This window comes from Sapajus apella, unplaced genomic scaffold (genome assembly GCF_009761245.1).
Source record: "Sapajus apella isolate SASKATOON/1434 unplaced genomic scaffold, GSC_monkey_1.0 scaffold6, whole genome shotgun sequence".
In the NCBI taxonomy this organism is placed as follows: Eukaryota; Metazoa; Chordata; class Mammalia; order Primates; family Cebidae; genus Sapajus; species Sapajus apella.
The window spans coordinates 7,899,007-7,907,217 of NW_022436946.1; the positions used below are offsets into that span (position 1 = coordinate 7,899,007).

Here is an 8,211-nt window from a genome sequence, read left to right on the forward strand (position 1 = left end):
ACCTACATTTCTTCCTAATAAAGTAAGTTCGTTTCCTAAAAAACAGGCTTAACCCTGAATTTCTCCCTAACCTTATAGACAATGAATTAATATAGTCATCTCATTTTTTTCTTGTTTGGCCACATTTCACTTTGTCTATATTATGAAGTTCAAAAATTATCTACACTAAATATTTTCCTTATTGGTCATATGCCAAATAATGATATACTTTGCTTAAATTGATGAGCTATTTACCATATAAATATAAATGTGATTTATGAGCATTTAATTATATGTAGTTGTATCTGATTTGAATTTAAAGTATAAACATGATTTTCATGATTGAACTTTCAGATGCAATTGTTAAATACATTTCTAAAACTAACATTTTTTACGTAATCTCTAGTAGTCCTACAATAGTATAGCTATGGAAGCACAGCATAAGTGAAAGAGACACTGGTTTTGAAGTCAAAGTGAATATGGACCCTTGCCATAGTTCTAAAGAAGCTAAGCTGAGTGGAGTGTGACATGTGCCCTAGGCACACAAAAGCAGAATTGTCTGATGCACCCTGTGAATAAACATTATAACTGCTAAGAGACTTTGAACATTTAGCTTAATTTTGGTAAAATTACAATTAGAGCAACACCTATTCTATGTATTGTGTGGATCACATCAGATAATAGATAGGCAATGCCTTAAAAATTGCAAAATGTTAGGTTGGTCGCGGTGGCTCATGCCCGTAATCCCAACACTTTGGGAGGCAGAGGTGAATGGATCACCTGAGGTTGGGAGTTTGAGACCAGTCTGACCAACATGGAGAAACGCCATCTCTACTAAAACTACAAAATTAGCTGGGCGTGTGGCACATGCCTGTAATCCCAGCTACTTTGGAGGCTGAGGCAGGAGAATCACTTGAATTAGGGAGGCAGAAGTTAAAGTGAGCCAAGATCACACCATTGCACTCCAGCCTGGGCAACAAGAGTGAAACTCGGTCTCCCCTCCCCCTGCAAAAAAAATTGCCAAGTGTTGAGCAAATATTGGTCATTATTTGGATCTCTTCCATATGATTTAAATTGTTTTCAGATTTCTGGGTTTTTTTAATTATCTGTCTTTCATGACAGTAGGAAACATGGTGGTGAAATGTTAAACCATAATTTTAAAGAGCTCCCAAGTACAGTAAAATCTTACAATATAAGAGAGAAGACAAAGAGAAAATCTCAGGCAGAGTTGGCAGGACACAGAGTTCTTCAAAGTAAATAGAAACTTCCAAAGTCAAAATCAATTAACTATTGCTTAAAACAAGTTGAATGGAGTAGACTGGGTGGTATCTGAAGCAACTGAACTCCATTTCATCATGTTTTAGAAGGGGAGGCAGGACTGAATGAGGAAATGTAACAATGTGGAATCCGTTCCAGAAATAATCCATTGGCCTGGCAGTGTAGTGGAGGAACTCTCAGTGTAAAATCCAGCAAATAAAGATGCATGTGCACATGCATGTGTGCACATACGTGAGTGTGTGCACCCACACACACCCACACACACACACATATATACACATTTTGTCATATTTCATATTAATTTTTTTCTCATGAGCTATGGAGACTTCCAAGATGCCAGTTGACATAAAATCCCAGCAACTAAAAGCCAAAACACTGAGCAGGGATATTAGTTACCATGTACTACATGGAGATAGGTGTCACAGTTTGAATTCAGGCAAGTTACGACTATTAGCAAAACTCAACAATTCCCAGAAGAGGAAAACAGATTACAGAGTGGTTACAGTGTTTAAGGTTCAACTAAAGTTTATTAATCATACCAAAAAAATTGTACAGAAAAAGAGATTAAAGCTGTCAATAAAAATTCATTTGAAGTGGGACTGGGAGTTACATATAACAGATATAAAATTCAAAATGGTACTACAGTGGGACGCCGCCGCGATGGCTGCACGGCGAGTGTGAGTGGCCTGAGCCCCACGCGTGACAACTGCAGGGCTTCTCCCCACCCGGATCCGTTGTAGTTGGAAAGCGCGCCCTCCACTCGCACTGCTTGTTGGGCTCATCCTGAAGCGCTTGGGCCCCGTGCGGTGGAAAATGCCGTGTGTCTTTGTGACAGAGGTGAAAGAGGAACCTTCCGCCAAAAGACAGCAGCAGATCAGCTATACCTTCGGGTCCGACTAGATAAAGAAGCCAACAAACAAGCTGAAAAAAGATTAATTTTTTTTTTTTTACATTCAAAGGGACACCCAAACAAATTTTTTTGGAACGTTGAGGAGGACTTCAAACCAGCTCCATAGTGCTGGATACCAGCAAAGGAAACAGAACAAATAAATGGAAACCCAGAGCCTGATGCAAATGGACACATTCCTGGTTGGGTACCAGTAGAAAAAAACAACAAACAGTATTGCTGGCATTCCTCCGTAGTTAATTATGAATTTGAAATTGCCCTGGTACTAAAACATCATCCTGATGATTCTGGACTTTTGGAAATTAGTGTAGTGCCACTATCAAATCTCTTAGAACAAACACTGGAATTCATAGGAACAAATATCAATGAAAACCTATATGGGTTGGGGAGCAAGAAGCATCTATCACATCTTCTTATGCTACATGGATCATTTCAAATAAGAAATCTACCTTCATTGAAGCACAATTATCTCTTGTCTTGGTTTGAAGGTTGCAAAGAGGGTAAAATTGAAGGAATAGTATGGCATTGCAGTGATGGCTGTTTAATGAAGGTCCTCTCCATCATCTTGGCTTATGCTGGCCAATTCCAGATACTTACATGAATTCAAGACTGGTTATTATCAACATGAACCTGAACAAATGTGACTCTGCCTTTGATATTAAGTGTTTGTTTAATCAGTTTTCAAAAACAGATAATCAGGAATTTGCTAGACTCAAAGATATAATATTTGATGTATAAAATGCAAATAAAATTGGTTTATTTTTATTATATTCTAATATTGAATATTCTACCACATTTAAAAATATCTCTAGGTTCCTGGTGATTATGAAACATCAATATGTCTTCTACCATTTGTGAAGAAATGAATTTTCAAGTTTCAAATACATGTTCAAAATGTATTAAAAACCAGCAAATTAATTTTAATCTCCATAAAAATATAAGTAACAGTGAGCACCTAAGCTTGTACAAAGCCTGGAGCTGGATTCTCTCCACTATAACTGAGTGGTAATTTAAAGACAATTAAGCCAACATTTAATGTCACTAATTTTCAAAGTTAAATAGTTTAAACTCAATTTGATTTTGCTAGATATTTAGCAAAACATATGGCTCAGCCTCATTACCTGTATGTGTGTAAGTCTACACCTGTATTTATATATATCATAGGATTTGAGAATCTTAACACATGTATAAATAAATATACATAAATTCCAATTTTAAATATTTAAATTTCTGATTTTACCCTCATACTCTTTAAAAAAAAACTTAATCAAAACATTATGAATGTAAAGAAATCACCAGAGCTCATTGCCTATTTGATGGCCATAATTTATTCTTAGTCTTCAAATATATACTTTTATAATAAGTTGAAAATGTCATATAATTTTGTTTATTAAGAATTCCAATCTAATTATAAAGGTACAAGATAGTGAGAAGGAAATACTACAGTTCAGAGAATTGCTTGTTTCCAGATAGATTTTAACTTATAAAGTTACTAAATAGTTAAATGAAATGAAGTTTATAGGTGACCCTTAGTAAATGAGGAAATTAACAAGACTTTCTTCTTCATCTTCAAACTCTTCAGAAGCAGCAACAGGGCTACTTAATTCAACTCCCAATTGTTCCGAAAGATTTTTGACCTCTTCTAAGAGAATAATCTTCTTCACTTCCTTCTTGTAATTATACTTAAGACCTTCAATTTCTTCGAAAAATGAAGGATCAAAAGTTTCCAGTTCTTCTTTTTTCAGCTTTTTTATTTCCTCCTAACAAACATTATTGTTAGAAGTTGCATATAGGAAATAAACATATTTTAGATTTGAACTAAGAGATTTAATTGTAAATATGAAAGCCAAAGTATTCCTGAATGGCCAAATACAGCTATAAAGGCAGCAGAATTAAGATTTCTATTTGTTCCATTGTACAGTGTAAATAAGTTGTTAACTGTCAAGTCCAATTATTTATTCTGTAAATTGTGTTCTAGTCTTTGACTAAAATTTATCATCTCTTATAGCGGGATTTAATCTTTCTCTAAAAGCATATAAGATACTCTAAATGCAGCAATCAATAAAAAAGATTTTGCAATTCATAATATTAAAGTTAGTCTGGTTAAGAGTTTTGGTTTAGACTTCCTTTATGTTTTCTTTACAAATATCTAATTTTTAATGAATAATGATCAACTTTTTATAAATTTATTAATATGATCGGGGAAACCTTTGGGACTTTTGCCAATTAGGCATCTGGTGAAGAAAGAATTCAAGCGTTAGTGACTATTTAAAATAGCCGGTGATCACTAGCTAATTCTCATAGCCATGCCTTTTTGTTCTGTTTAAAGTCTTAAAAGAGGTAAAACATAGCAAGTATTTTTTTAAGGGAACTATATCCTTAAGATTCCTGAAAAGAATTTCAAAAGAAACTGAAGACTCTGTTGCCAATGTGACCCAAAACTTAAGAACATACTCATGGCATGTATTTGTTACCATTAAAAAAAAAAATTACTATTTAATCCTAAAAATAAAGTACTATAAATATTTTCAAAAAATTAAAACTTGTTCAAATAAAGAATAAACATAATATTAATGAGTAAATATATAGTGATACTAACAAATAAATGAAAACAATAAAAAACTGGAAATTCTGGATCTAAAAATTATAACTAAAAGAAAAACTTGATGATAAACACAACTGCATGTTTTAAATGGCATATATAAAAATTAATGCACTTGCAAATAAATCAATAAAAAATTATTCCCTCTAATACATATAAAGGAAGAAAATATGGAAGAAAATAAAAATGTTTTGCAACAATGTCAAGTGCTGCAGCACACATGTAATTAAAGTCTGAGAAGGACAGGACTAAAGTAAATGAGAGAAAAGAATTTTTAAAAATGATAGAATAGAACATTCTAAATTTGTTGATAAATATAAACCTAAAATGCAAGAATATTTGTGAAATCCAAGAAGAAGGAAGACAGAGAAAATCACACTCAGGCACATCAAATTCAACTAATGAAAACCAAAATAATCAGAAAGTTAGAAAGCAGCAAAAGAAAAATGAAATATTACATAGAGAGTAATAACAATATGATTAACATTTGCTCTTTCATCAGAAACAATGCAAGAGAGAAGATATTGGAATGATATATTTTAAACACTGAAAGAAAAAAGCCTGTAATTCAGGATACCTATAGTCAGAGAAATTATTCTAAACTAAAGTGAAAATTATTTTGGATTAAAATAATTGATATTAAATAGTGTAGATAGAATTGCACTATGTAAAATGCTATAGAAAGTCCTTCCAACTAAGGAAAATTGCATCATATGATAATTCAGACGTATAGGAAACAATAAAGAGCATGAGAAAGGATATATAAGTTATGTGAATTATTTTATATATGCAGACACATCGTTTTTATTGACTGCTTACAAAATATATGCATATTTAAAGTGAAATTTATACTATTATACTCTTGGGATTATATTGTATATAGATGAAAACAATCCAAAGAAGACAGGGATAAACAGAACTAGACAGTTGAAAATTTTCCATATTAAACTGGAAGCAATTAAATACTAATTAGGTAGATTTTGGTAGGTTAAACTCATATGTTTAATACCTAGAGCAACCACTAGTGAAACAGAAAAACATATCAGAATGTCAATACAAGATTTATAATGCTATACTGTAAAATATTTGGTTAGGACAAAAGAAAGCAGGAAAAAAGGGGAAGAAGAACAAAACAGAAGTGAAACAAATTTAAAAACACAGCGAAATGACAGACTTGAAACCCATACTATAAATAGTTTTATTAAATGTTAATTGACTAAACACGCAAAATAAAAGTCAAAGAATACCAAATTGGATTTAAATGCAGAACTCTACTGCTGTCTAAAAGAGACACACATACAGAAAACAGCAGCAAGTTGAAAGAAAAGGGATAGAAAAGAGTGTAAATTTAGAAGTAAGCATAAGAAAGCTAGAGTTGTTATGTTAATATAAGACTAAATAAATTTTTATCAAAGGAATATTTCCACAGGAAACATCAAATATATCATAAAGTTAAAAGGGTCAGTACAGCCAGAAGATACAACAGTTATAAATGTTTATGTAAGCATCTAATAGCAAACCTCCCAAAACTGACAAAACTGAAAGGAGAAATAGACAAATTTAAAACCATGGTAGAAGACTTCAATACTCCTTTCTCAGTATTTTAGAGAAAACGTAGACAAAATCATGAAGAAAATAGAAGACTTGAACAACACTTTCAACCAACTAATTGACATGTAAGGAAGACACCACACAAAATGAAACGCTATCTTGTCAAGCCTATGTAGAGTATTTACCAACATAGATCAAGGGCCATACAATGATTCTTAATAAAGCTAAAAGGATTGAAAACATACAAAGTGTGTTAACAACAGCAACAAAATTAAACACAGACATATCTGGAAGCTCCCCCAAATAGTTGGAAATTTGAAAACACACTTGTAAATAACCCATTGTCCACAGAAGAAATCAACAGGAGAATTAGAAAATATATTAAGATGAATAATAATGAATACATGATATACCAAAATTTGTAAAATGAAACTAAGGCAGTGCTTAGAAAGATCTAGAATCAGTGATACATGCTTCCAACTTAAAAAGCTGTAAAAAGAAGCTAAAATTAAGCCCTATCTGAATACAATGAGTGAAACAAACAAATAAAAGTAGAAATCAGTGGAATAGAAAACAGTACAGCAATGAAGAAAATTGTTGAAACAAGAGGTGGCTTTTTGAAAAAACCAAAAAAAATTGAAAAAACTCTGATCAATAGTAAAAGAGTAAATCCTTAAATAATAAAAGAGCAAACTCTCAAATGGCCAATATCAGGGATGAAAGAGAGGGAACTGTAGATATTAAAAGGATGAAAAGGGAATATTATGAAAAACCTTATGCTAATAAACTTAATATTAATATTAATAATTAGATTAATTGGCAAAGTTTCTTAAGAGAAACTACCAAAATCTGAGTTAAGAAGAAACAGAATATCTGAATAGCCATATGCCAATTAAAAATGTTAACTCATACTTGAAATACTTTCTACAAAGAAAATTCTGGGCACAAAGGGCCTGATTGCTAAAATCCACCAAGCGTTAAAGAAGAAATAGCAATCTTAAACAAATTCTGTCAGAAAACAGAGGAAAAGGGAATACTTTCCAACTCATTTTATGAAGTCAATATAACCCTGATACAAAAATTAGGGAAAAACTCCAAACATCACAAGACAAGAAAACTATATACCAATATTCCTTATTAGCATAGTTGTAAAAATCCCTAGTGACACATTAGCAAATTAAATGCAATATGACACAAAGAATATAAAAGGAACAAAATCTTTGCATTTGAGATGGAATATGAAGGTTGGGAAAATTTTTAATGAGGAATAATGGTGAAGAGTACTGTTTAAAGTCAGATGGATGTGGATTCCCATTCTTCTTCTACTTGCTTTCTGACTCTGAAAAGTTACTAAATCTCTGTACCAGCTACAAAATGGTAAGAAAGAAGGGTACTCATCTCATGAGGTTGTTGTAAAGAATAATAAGGTAATGTACACACATTGTTTAAAACAATCTGAGACATTTAGCGCTTAATAAATTTTAGATATTGTTAAATGTAATACTGAGAAGAGTGTAAGAAGAAGCAGAGAATTACAAAAGGACAGGAATGTTTGGGGAAGTACTAAAATTTTTCTTCTTCTAGATAACTGACTGGGAAGTGAGAAAATCAACTATTAAGGCTGAAAATAAAATGACAATATTTTAAAGGTCATGGTAAATAAAATGTAGATTTCACCCTATATGTATCAGTGGATAGTTTGAATCTGGTAGTGAAATATTCAGAACTTTAAGAAGAGTATTCTGACATTGTAGAAATGGTTGCATATTTAAAACATTCACGTGTAGAAAGGAAAACTGGAATTAAGGTATTTTCAGTGAAAATTAGTGTTTTGAATATTGCCAAAGTAGAATTCATGGTATTTGGCTTCCGTGAATGAAGGAGGCTATTAAAT

The 8,211-nt window shown here is 32.1% G+C and overlaps 1 pseudogene; it reads left to right on the forward strand.

Moving 5' to 3' along the window:
- Positions 1-1,890: 1,890 nt before the first annotated feature.
- On the forward strand, positions 1,891-2,902 carry LOC116548974 (annotated as a pseudogene).
- The last annotated feature ends 5,309 nt before the right edge of the window (positions 2,903-8,211 follow it).